We start from the raw sequence: 13485 nt of genomic DNA on the forward strand, positions 1-13485 counted from the left end.
AGAGAAACTAAAAAAAATAAAAAAAAAATCCCATTTACCATTGCAACAAAAAAAAAAATTAAGATATTTGGGAATAAACTTAACTAAGGAGGTAAAAAAACAACAAACAAACAAAACCCTGTACTAGGAAAACCACAAGACATTGAAAAAAAGAGATAAAGATATAAACAAGTGGGAGAATATACCATGTTCATGGATTGGTAGAATTAACATCATTAAATGTCCATACTACCCAAAGCAATCTACAGATTCAATGCAATCCCTATTAAAATGCCAAGGGCATATTTCACAGACCTATAACAAACTCTCTAATAATTTATATGGAACCAAAAAAGACCCTGAATAGCCACAGCAATCTTGAGAAAGAAGAACAGAGTTGGAGGAATCACAACACCAGATATCAAGTTATACTACAAAGCCACTGTTCTCAAAACAGCCTGGTACTGGCACAAGAACAGGCACATAGACCAATGGAACAGAACAGAGAACCCAGAAATCGACCCAAGCCATTATGCTCAATTAATATTTGACAAAGGAGGCATGAACAAACAATGCAGCATAGAGAGTCTCTTCAATAAATGGTGTTGGGAAAATCGAACAGGTACATGCAAAAAATTAAACTAGACCATTAACTTACACCATACACAAGAATAAACTCAAAATAGGTAAAAGACTTAAATGTAAGACGTTATAGAAGAAACCATAAGCAGCAAAATCTCAGATATCTCTCATAGCACTATGTTTACAGATACATCTCCTAGGACAAAGGATACTAAGGAGAAGATAAACAAATGGGGCTACATTAAAATAAAAAGCTTCTGCACAGCAAAAGAAACCATCAACAAAATACCAAGAGGAGAAACCAAGATGGTGGCATAGGTAAACAGCTGAACTTGCTGCCTTGCACAACCACTTCAAAACTACAACTAAAAGACAAAACGGACAACATCCAGAACCACAGGAAGGCTGGCTAAGTGGAAATTCTATAACTAGAAGGGAAGAGAAAAGCACACGGAGACTCAGAGGAGCTGCGGAAGTAAAGACAGAGGTACAGAGGCGCATGCGTGGAGAAGGCTGGCAACTGAGTACGCGGCTGGCTTTTTCAATCCACAGGGAGACACAAGCTCCTGAATGCTCTAAACTCCAGTTCCAGGCGAGACTCTGGGGACCCAGACTCATACGGGGAGAAACTGGACTGTCTGGCAGTGGGTGGAACTCGAGGGCAGCTTTCTCTCAGAGGTGCTTGCAGCAACTACCAAGGGACACTGAGACCCGAGGGCCTCTTAGGGCAGGGCTGACGGGAAGCCATTGCTGTTTGCTCCGCCCTAAGACTCCGCCCCATCCAAGATGTGTGCAGAGGCTTTTGCATATGAATGACCTGGTCCTTTGAAATCTAAACTTACCTAACAAACTGCAGCTGAGTCAGAAAGACCCAGAACATCCAAAAGAAGGCCCAAGGCCCTACAGCAGCTTGCATTGCTTCACAGCTGGGCCTCATCTGGGCACCTTCAAAACCCAAACAAAGAAGAGGAATCTACAGATCTCTCCATAGCTCCTGCTGGGTGGCCTCAGGCAGAGGCTAAATTAGCACCTCCTTGGAGATCCAAGAGCCAGTGTACCCAGAGGTGAGAGTGGGACCATCCAGATTACAACTCCTCAGATCCATAAGGGACACACTCAGGGTGCAGACTCAGTGAGCACCAAAGCCCCACTGAAACAAGTCTTGCCCCATAAGGGTGTCTCCAGCACAGAAGTTCTCCCATCATAGACACAGCTAATCCTCACAACCAATTGGCCTGGAGGTCAATTCCTCCCAGTGATACCAACAACAATCAAGGCTTAACTACAACAAGACTGTGCACATAGCCCACAAAGGGGTGCACCAAGAGTGTCCACCTCAGGTAACTGGGGAGGCTGAGCCACTGGGCCCTATAGGACACCTAGCACACAAAGCCGCTCTATCAACTCAGGGAAACAGCCAAAATGTGGAGACAAAGAAACAGATCACAAATGAAAGAAATGGAGGAAAGCAAATGACTGGATATAGAGTTCAAAACCACGGTTATAAGGTTTTTCAAGAATTTTTTAGAAAAGGCCGATAAATTTAGCAAGACCTTCGAGGATATGAAAAAGGACCAACTAGAAATTAAGCATACACTGACTGAAATTAAAAATAATATACGGAGATCCAACAGCAGACTAGAGGATCACAAGAATCAAGTCAAAGATTTGAAATACAAAGAAGTAAAAAACACCCAAACAGAAAAGCAAAAGGAAAAAAGAATACAAAAATATGAAGATAGTGTAAGGAGCCTCTGGGACAACTTCAAGCATACCAACATTTGAATTATGGGGGTGCCAGAAGAAGAGAGAGAGCAAGATACTGAAAACCTATTTGAAAAAATAATGACAGAAAACTTCCCCCACCTGGTGAAAGAAATAGACTTACAAGTTCAGGAAGCGCACAGAACCCCAAACAAAAGGAATCCAAAGAGGACCACACCAAGACACATCATAATTAAAATGCCAAGAACAAAAGACAAGGAGAGAATATTAAAAGCAGCAAGAGAAAAACAGTTAGTTACCTATAAGGGAGCACCATACAATTGTCAGCTGATTTCTCAACAGAAACTATGCAGGCCAGCTGGGAGTGGCAAGAAATATTCAAAGTGATGAACAGCAAGAACCTACAACCAAGATTACTCTACCTAGCCAAGCTATCATTCAGAATTGAAGGTCAGATAAAGAGCTTCACAGACAAGACAAAGCTAAAGGAGTTCATCACCACCAAACCAGGATTATATGAAATGCTGAAAGGTATTCTCTAAGAAGAGGAAGAAGAAGAAAAAGGTAAAGATAAAATTTATGAACAACAAATACATATCTATCAACAAGTGAATCTAAAAATCAAGTGAATTAAAAAATCTGATGAACAGAATAAACTGGTGAATATAATAGAATCAAGGGCATAGAAAGGGAATGGACTGACAATCCTCAGGGGGAAAAGGGTGTGGGGTGTGCAGGAAGAGACTGGACAAAAATCATACATCTATGGATGAGGACAGTGGGGGGGTGGGTAAGGGCATGGGGTGGGGTGGGAACCGGGTGGAGGGGAGCTGTGGGGGGGAAAAAGAGGAACAACTGTAATAATCTGAACAATAAATATTTTTAAAAATAAATAATAAAAATAACAAGAGAGCCCACTACATGGAAGAACATATTGGGCAATGATACATCAGATAAGGGGTTATCTCCAAAATGTATAGGGCACTCATACAACTTAAGATAAACAATCCAATAAAAAAATGGGCAGAGGACCTAACTAGACACTTCTCCAAAGTGGAAATACAGATGGGCAAGAGACATGAGAACTTGCTCAAAGTTGCTAATCATCAGAGAGATGCAAATCAAAATGACAATGAGTATCACCTAACACCTGTCAGAATAGCTACCATCAACAAATCAACAAATTTCAAGTGCTGGAGAGGATGTGGGGAAAACGGAACCCCAGTACACTACTGGTGGGAATGCAGACTGCTGCAGCCACTATAGAAAACAGTATGTTGTTTCCTCAAAAAATTAAAAATGAAACTCAGTGATCCCACTTCTAGGAATATATTCCTAGAAACCCAAAACACCAATCAGAAAGAATGTATGTACCCCTTTGTTCATAGCAGTGCAATTACAATAGCTATGATTTGGAAACAGCCTAAATGCCCATCAGCAGATGAGTGGATAAAAAAGCGGTGGTATGTTTACACAATGGAATACTATGCAGCAGTAAAAAAGAATGAACTCTTTCCATTTGCAACAGCATGGATGGAACTGGAGAGCATTATCCTAAGTGAAATAAGCCAATCAGAGAAAGTAAGTGTCAAATGATTTCACTCATATGTGGAATCTAATGAACAAAATGAACTGATGAACAAAAATTGGCCCAGAGACACAGAAGCATGAACAGTCAAACCTCAGAGGGAAGGCGGGGGAGGGTGGGTGGGAAGAGACCAACCAATGAACTTGGATCCATATGCGCATAATCCTTGGACACAGACAGTGGGGTGTTGGGCCCCTGAGAGGGGGTGGGAGTGGGATGGAAGAGGCCAGTGGGGTAAGAGGGGGACTTAGGTAATACTTTCAAGAACAGAGATAAAAGTAAATAAATAAATAAGAAAAAAAAGGCAGCTAATTTCAATCATTTTATCACATCTTGTGATCACTTTCTTTTATTGATTTTACAGAGAGAGAGAGAGAAATGGATTTGTTGTTCCATTTATTTATGCATTCTTTTGTGGATTCTTGAATGTGCTGTGACTGAGGATAGAACCCACACCTTGGCGTATCTGGATAATGCTCTGGTCACTTTCTACATGCCAATCCCTGTTATAAACGTTGAGGATGGAACCAGGACTAAAATAAACCCTATCAGAGCACTATTGACAACAGTGAGGTAAGGCCTATCCTTTCTTCCCACTGTTACTTATTAATTCACTCATACCTCCCTCTCTTGGAACCTCAGAAGAGTCTCCAAGCGACAAGACTCAAGCCTGGGGGCAGGGTCTGTCCGGTGGAGGACCCTGGACAGTAGACCTGTGTGAGGGCATCCGTGCCAATGGAGAGTCTGTCTGAGCCTGGGTCCTGGCTCAGGTGGTTTGGAGGCACTGGCTGGCAGGCAGAGGTCCAGGAAGGTTATTGGGAAGTAGCCCACTTACATCTGCGTGGCTTCGGGGCTATTAGTCAGAGCCTTGGTTCAGAGTCTGGCTGTGGTCCTGGCCTCAAACCTTCCTCACCTGCATCTGCCTGCACTGGAGTGCTCACTTCACTGGGTGCAAGCCAGTCTCCATGCTGTCTGCCTATGGAGAGCGCGCTTCAGAGAAGGGGCTCCTCAGTCCTTCGCCCGAGGCTCACACAGGCCGGGGTCAGGAAGGCTCAGTCCCAGGCAGAGGAGTGGGCCTGGGAGCAAGAGGGTATCCGAGAGGATGGTGAAAGCACCCAGGTGAGTGTTGGGGGCCTTCTGAAGAGAAAATGGTAAGGTGCTTGGTGTTATTGGACCCAGAGGTGAACAGGAACTGGGTTTTCACGGCCTGGGGCTCCATTTTTCTCCCTTTAAGCCAGACTGGCCTCCACACATCAGCCTCCTAAGTCAGTGGGAGTTGTCAACCAGCAAGTCAGCCTGAATTTGGTTTCCAGGTTTGTGTTGTTTCACCGGCAAAGTGTTTTCACAAAAATTGACTTTTCGAACTTTTAGGCAAGGTATGCTTTCCTCCCCAAGCCTGATGACCTTTACTTCTTACACAGGTCCAAATACAGTTTCATCTTATTCACCTGGTTGGTCCTCATAGGCATTTGCACATCTGGGCTTTATGATAATATTGGGGAGGAGTCCCCCAAAACAGGAGTTGAAATCTCCCTCTTTCTAGTCCTCGTCTAACTCAGTGCTCTGCTCTGTCTAGCTTAACAGCTCTTATCCATCCAGTTTTTCCACGCCTGGCTCAAGAGTGGGTGTTGGAGCCCTGGCTGGTGTGGTTCAGTTGGTGTGGTTGGTGTGGTTGGAGCATCATCCCATACACCAAAAGGTGGTGGGTTCCATTTCAAGTCAGAGCACAAACCCAGATTGAGTGTTTGATACCCAGTCAGGGTGCTTGTGGGAGGTAACCGATCGATGTTTCTCTCTCTCTCTCCCTTCCTTTCTCTAAAATAAAATAAAAATACAAAAATAAAAATTAAAACTCCACTTTAAAAAAAGAATGAGTGTTTGCAAATTTTTCCTTTAAAGAGCCAGAGAGCAAACATTTAGGCTTTATAGACCATGCAGATTGCATCTCAACCACTCAGCTCTGAGTAGGGCAAAAGCAGCCCTAGACACTGAGTCAGTGAAGGAGGGTGACTGTGTTTCAATAAAGTTTTATTCACAGACACTGGCATATAGATGCATATGGCTTTCATGAGTCATAAATTATTATTCTTTTACATATTTCCCCCAACTATTTAAAAATGTAGCCCAGCTGGTGTGGCTCAGTGCTTGAGCGTCAACCTGTGAACCAGGAGGCCACGGTTTGATTCCTGGTCAGGGCATATGCTCTGGTTATGGGCTCAATCCACAGTGTGGGGCGAGCAGGAGGCAGCCAATCAATGATTCTCTCTCATCATTGATGTTTCTATCTCTCTCTCCCTTTCCCTTCCTCTCTGAAATCAATAAAAATATATTAAAAAAATAAAAATGTAAACATCATTGTAGTGCATGGTCCTAATAAAAACAGGAGATGGACTAGATACGGCTCATGGGCCACAGTTTGCTGACCCCTGACTGTGGGTTGAGTTGTGTTCATATGTTGGAGTTTAACCTCCAGCACCTTGGAATGTGACCTGACTTGAAAATGGGATCTCTGCAGAGGGAATCCAGTTGAAATGAGATCATTAGGGTGGGCCCTAACCCAATATAATTTTGTATCCTTATAAAAAGGGGGCGTTTGAACACAGACATGGACAGAGGAAGGTGGTGTGAAAACAAAAACAAAAACAAAAACCAGGAGAAGACAGCCACCAAAGAGCCAAGGGCCACCTGAGGGACCAGCATTAAGGAGAGAAGCCTGGACCGGAATCTCTCTCAGGTCCTTCAGAGGCAGCGAACCTGCTGACCTGATCTTGGATATTTACCCTCCAGAACTATGAGACAATAAGTTTCTGTTTGTGACACTTTGTTAGGCAGCCTCAGCATACTAACACCACCCTGCCACGACAAAGCTCTGCCATCTCTCATCTCATGAGGCCCTACTCACCCGACCGTTTATACTTCTGCTTCTGGTCCTTTCCCACCAGCCCCACCATCCACTTTCCACTCAGTGGCCAGAGTGGTCTTTTTAGAATAAGAGCCCTCCTCAGTGATTTCCCATTACACTCCTCCCCTCGAGCCCGCCTGCCACTGTATCACCCAGGGCTGCACTGTGACTATTGCCTTCAGGGGCCGTTCCTCCATAAAAATTAACATATTTATGACTGTATGAAGGCAATTATAATGCAGGTTGGATTAATTATTATATATACATTGTTATTACATTCACTTTTTTCTCCTTATTTAAAAAAAAAAGTTAAAATTACTCTGTTTTTGTGGGCCCTGGGCCTGATGGAGAGGTTGCCTGTCAGTCCCCTGTCTCAAGGTGAGGCTGGAAGAGGACAAGAGAAGGACTTAGGTCACTAACATCTCCTTCACCACTCCAACAAAGCATAAACCCAGGTTAAAACAGGGCTGTTGATTCTGCAAAAGCAGTTTGAGGACAAGTCCACACCCCTCCTCTAACCCAATTATGGCCCTAAAATACTGCTAGCAGTGCCACTAAGAGGGTGGTTGTTTGATGAAAAAAAATGGGGTCCACCCAACAAGAGTAGATGGGCTACAACCTTTACATAGCACTTGTAGCTTAGCACAGGCCCTGCTTATCCTACCCCGAACTGCCACCCTCTCCTACCACTAGTTCACTTCCAATGCCCAAGAGCCCTCAGATGTCATTCTTTCAGAAGGCCAGCCCTGACTGCCTCCTGTGCCCAGTAGGGTAGAGGAATTAGATTATGTGGCACTTAATATTGTTTCTAATTACACATTTGTTTTTCTGATGATACTAGGGGCCCAGTGCACGAATTTGTGCACCTTGAAAGGAACTGTGGGCCCTGAGGCTTCGGTGGGCACAGGGGCGGGTCTCGACCCATCCTCCGTGCCCCTGCCCAGCCCCTCCCGCCACAGCCCCTGGGCCCCTGTCTGTCGGCACCCCCGCTCCCGCCACCTTCACTCTCATGCACTGATGGCGCTGGCCCTGCTCACACCTGCTGATGGCGTGGAGCAATTGGGGCCTGGGGCCGGTGCCAGCAGTGGGTGCAAGTGGGAGCCGGTGCCAGCAGCAGATGCGAGCACTGGGTGGGACTGCAGTGTGCGGGAGCAAAGAATTTTCAGTAACCATCGGAGGCTCGCCCTGATGACAGCGACCAGTGCTCCACCTTGGTCTGGAGCCCCCACTCACCTGCTCCACCATCCCGCCACGGCTGACGCCCGCCATGTTCCACACTCTGCTGCCTGTTGCTGACACTCACCATGTTTCACGTGTGCCCCCTGGTGGTCAGTGCACATCATAGCGACTGGTTGTTTGGTTGTTCCACCATTCGGTCTATTTGCATATTAGCCTTTTATTATATAGGACTAGAGACCCAGTGCACGAAATTTGTGTACTGGGGGTGGGGGTGTCTCTCAGCTCAGCCTGCACCCTCTCCAATCTGGGACCCCTTGGTGGACATCCCTCTCACAATCCGGGACTGCTGGCTCCTAACTACGTGCCTGCCTGCCTGCCTGCCTGATTACCCCTAACCACTTCTGCCTGTCAGCCTGATCGTCCCCAACGGCCTTCCCCTGCTGGCCCGGTCACCCCAAACTGCCCAACTCCTGCTGGCCATCTTGTGGCAGCCATCTTGTGATGACATGGGGTGGCCATATTGTGATGAAATGGGAGGTGACCATCTTGTGATGATGTGAGGGTGTCACGCAAGGGAGTGATGCCACCTAGGCTTTTATTATATAGGATGATTGATGTCACCTCCTCCAGGCTATAAGTTCTATGATGATGGGTCCTGTCTCAGTTTGTTCACCAGTACAAATCCAATGTCTGGCAACGTGTCTGGAATTCAATACACATGTGGTGAATGGATGAATGAAATATATTTATAATTCTTGCAATTCTACCTAAAGAGTTTCAGTCTTTTGAATATTAAAGGCTTTCCATCTCTTGGATTTCCTTTAAAATACAAATACACCATGATTATTAGTTAACAGAGAAAATGCAATCAGATTGGTGACACAGCATTATCTTCATGAGAATTAGGCCAGGATTTCAAAGGGTTTTCATAAACCCTCTTATTTTATTTTATTTATGTATTTATGTATGTATTTATTATTAGAGGCCTGGTGCACGGATTCATGCACATTGAAAGGAAATTAATTAGAAGGTGGCCAGCGGGGTGGGACTGGGCGAGACAGGCCAAACATGCCCTGGAGCCAACCTTCCACAGTCCCTCCCAGGCAGGCCGCATCTGGGGTGGCACCGGGGCTCGAAGGGCATCTGTGGAGTGAGCAGGGTCCCTCTGGCAGGTGGGGTCCCTCGGCCTGGCCTGCAGGGATCAGGCTGAAACTGGCAGTCCAATATCCTTTGAAGGGTCCCGGAGTGCGAGAGGGCACTCTGCAAAGTTGCTGTTGCTCAGCAGCTCCTGTGTTGAGCATCTGCCCTCTGGTGGTCATTGTGTGTCATAGCTACCGGCAGGTCACTTAGGTTTTTATATATATAGATTTAGGTAAATCCTCACCTAAGGATATTTTCCCCCTCACAGCCTATTCTGTCTCCCAAGTGTTCCTTTAGAGAGAGTTGGAGGGAAGGGGAGAGACAGAGAGAGCGACATTGATGTGAGAGAGACACGTCAGTCGGTTGTCTCCTGCACACACCCTGAGGGCCAAGGATTGAACCTGCAACCAAGATACATGTCCTTTACCAGAATTGAACCTGGGACCCTTCAGTCTGAGGGCCGACATTCTATCCATTGAGCCAAACCAGCTAGGGCAACACTCCTCTTATTTTTGGCCTCCTTATAGGTCTTAATAAAAAGAATCTGGGTTTGAGATCCTATGTGATCCTATACTATTTTTATTATATTTAGTAATTAAAAATTAATCTGGGCAAGAAAATTGAGAAACCTGCCAAGAACAATTCTACAATCCCAGGGTGAGCACCACAATATGACAGCCCTGTTGCAGCAGCACCAATGCTCATTGATTATTTCACGCTGAGAGCTTGGCTCCCCCTCAAAGCCTATTCTGTCTCCCAAGTGTTCCTCCTCTGGGCTTCTGCTCAGATAGCATCGTTTTCCCATGTCCACTGCTACCATTCCAGCTCAAGCTGCATCGCCTTTCTCCTCAACTACTGCAATGTTTTGGTACTATTTTTCCCTCCTTCCTCTCAGCTCCCACTCATTCTCCACATAGCAGCCCAAGTGGTCTTTTTTTGGGGGGGGACGAGGAAGATGTTTTTATTTTATTTTATTTTTCACCCAGAAATTGACCCAAGTCAAGTGGTCTTTTGGAAACACATCAGATCATGTCATTCCTCTACTTATGCCCCTTTCTTGTATTTCCATCCTTCTGCGTAGAAAGACTAAAACTTATAGTAAATCAGGAAGCTCTAACCTCATCTTCTGTCTCTCATCTTCTTCGTTCCAATCACAAGGATCTCTTTTAGTGAAAAGGAAAATGAGCGGGGTGGAGGGGGGCTTCCAACCTAATTCAGTATCTGGTTAAAACTGTAGTCTTACTTCTCCACTCTGACTGACTTGGGCGGAGCTGCGGGGACCCTCAGGGGCCCGCCACAGGAGGAGATATATAGGTCAGAGCCTCCCCATGAGTTCAGTTCAGGATTTGGATCTGGAATTCCCCTGGGCTAGCAGATCTGCGAAATGAAGGTTAAACTTTCCTCCCTCAGAGTGCTGGCTGATCCTTCTCCTGTGCATTCTGCCACAACATTAGTGTCTGAAATGCGGAATTCAGTTCCTGTCCCCAAGGCATTTGCACCTGTGCTCCTCACCCTTGGAGTACTCCCCTCTTCATCTTGTTAATTTCTTCTCATCTTTTGCATCTCAGCTAAGGGGTTTCCAGATTTCTTAGATCAGATTACATCCCCTCTATTATAAGCTTTCACAGAAAGTGCGTCTTATTAATTACAATCCAAAATTTCCAATGGTTTGCAACATTATTTGATTATCACTTACTTCTCCCACTAGCTCCATTTTCACTGTATTGTCCTGGTGTCTGGCACACCTGGGTGCCCAAGGTATTGAACAAATTAGGTACTGCTGGAGAGACTGATGTGGCGGCATATTGTAAGTGCTCAATAAATATTTATTGAGTGAATATACGCATTCTATTTTAGACCATTTTGACTTTGAAAGGTTGTCAAGACAAAAAAGTAAAGATGTATAGCAAGTGGTTGGAGGTGTGGAAATGAAATGCAGAATGGGATTTTGTGGCACCATTTATAACTTTCATTCCTCATGAATACACCAAAAATTCCTGTTTATGCAAAATGCCAGAGAGAAAGTGTAGGCTGACAAAAACTAACATAAGATTTTGTTTTTCTTTGACGTTGTCTTTCAGTGTAGACACAGCTCTGTCCCATTCTGTTGTTCTGTAAACACTGGCCACTGAGATGCTTCCCACAGGAATATAACCCTCATATATCCTGTCTTTTTTTTCTTAATCCTCCAGTGAGGATATTTTTCCATTGATTTTTAGAGAGAGTGGAAGAGAGAGGGAAAGACAGAGAGAAACACTGATGTGAGAGAAACGCATTGAATGGTTGCCTTCCTGCACATGACCCGAGGAGGAGCCTGCAATCCAGGTATGTGCCCTTGACCTGAATCAAACCCGGACCCTTCTGTCCACAGGCCGGCACTCTATCTACTGAGCCAAACCGGCTAGGGCTCTCCTGTCTTTACTTGAGCTTGGTTTAATTTTCTCTCACATCTGTGATATCTCCCAAATAATTTTTAGCTCTTTTCTTCTCCCAAGTATTAATTGGACACTACACAGTCCCAGAACTATGCCATTTGATCTCCCCTACTTCTGTTTACTCGTGTGCCTGTTTCTCTAATTCCCTCTGCATGCTTTAAATGCCAGGCTTACCCATGACTTGTTTCTGCCCTTTCCCCTTCCAAATATCTGTACCTCCAACTGTAGTTCTTCCTTAGCTCTGGGGCACTTTTCCAGTTCTAATCCCAAACCCAGAAACTCTTCTTGGCCTGTGGTTACTGGCGCTCAAATACAATCTGCATGACTGCTTTCTGACATTTATAGATTTCCCTTTGCTCTTTGAAATTTGGCAGCCTGTCTACCCCTGGCCTCCTTCCACTTCTACAGTGAAATCGCCTTGTCATAGTCCCATCACGGCTTTCCTTATCAAAACCCATTTATCAGGCAACTGAAGATAACTCTCAGTTTCTCTTTTCAGATCTAGTTGATAAAGCAAAATACTTGGTCTGAAAAGCAACTGTGCAATAACAACCAAAACAACATTTAGTTATTATTTTAATTTAATTTATTATTATTATTATTTTAAATCCTCACCGAGGATATTTTTTCCCATTGATCCTTAGTAGTCGTTAAATTTAAATTAAAAGTTAAAAATAGACCGTGAAAGTGTTTCTTTTACAATTACATAATTAAATATCTATTGTCAATTTAGATTACCTCAGACAGTTCTCTTTGGAAATTTTCATTTTATTATAGGAATTAATTTTGTTGAGACAAGAGTTTGAGTCTTACACTCTTTGTTCTTGCTAAAGCAAGTATTACCAGTGTTAACTGCAAAAGATTAGGTTAAAATTTTGTTTTTGGCCCTAACCGGTTTGGCTCAGTGGGTAGAGCATTGGCCTGCGGACTGAAAGGTCCCAGGTTCAATTCTGGTCAAGGGCTTGTACCTTGGTTGCGGGCACATCCCCAGTAGGGGGTGTGCAGGAGGCAGCTGATCGATGTTTCTCTCTCATCGATGTTTCTAACTCTCTATCCCTCTCCCTTCCTCTCTGTAAAAAATCAATAAAATATATTGAAAAAGAAAAATATTTTGTTTTAGTTTTTTTAGTACCATTTATTTTTAAAGAAAGAATTTCTTTTCTTTTTTAAAATCTTTATTGTTGAGGGTATTATAAATGTTCTCCTTTTTTCTCCCTATTGCCCCCCTCCACCAGGTTCCCACCCCACCTCAGGCCTTCATCACCCTACAGTTTTTGTCCATAGGTAAGATTTTTGCTTAATGTCTTCCAACCTCCCTCCCCACTTCCCTTTGAGATTCATTAGTCTGTTCCATGCCTCTAATTCTATTTTATTCACCAGTTTATTTTATTAGATTTCTTCTTCGTTTATTTTGACTTTTAGATTAAATTGTTGATAGATATGTATTTGTTACCATTTTATTGTTCATATTTTTTAAAAATATACTTTGTTGATTTTTTACAGAGAGGAAGGGAGAGGGATAGAGAGTTAGAAACATCGATGAGAGAGAAACATCGATCAGCTGCCTCTTGCACACCTCCAACTGGGGATGTGCCCGCAACCACGGTACATGCCCTTGACCGGAATTGAACCTGGGACCTTTCAGTCCGAAGGCCGATGCCTTATCCACTGAGCCAAACCGGTCAGGGCTATTGTTCATATTTTTTATTTCTTCTTCTTCTTTTCTCCTTCTTCTTCCTTCCTCCTTGTCCTCCTCCTCCTCCTCCTTCTTCTTTGAATACTCTTCAACATCTAATGAAATACTGGTTTGGTGGTGATGAGTTTTTTAGCATTTTCTTGTTTGTGAAGCTCTTTCTTATTTCTGACCCTCAATTCTAAATGAGAGCTTTGATGGGTAGAGTAATCCTGGTTGTAGGTTCTTGCTATTCATCACTTTGAATATTTCTTGCCACTCC

The sequence above is a fragment of the Eptesicus fuscus genome, chromosome 7, assembly GCF_027574615.1.
Source record: "Eptesicus fuscus isolate TK198812 chromosome 7, DD_ASM_mEF_20220401, whole genome shotgun sequence".
Classification (NCBI taxonomy): Eukaryota; Metazoa; Chordata; class Mammalia; order Chiroptera; family Vespertilionidae; genus Eptesicus; species Eptesicus fuscus.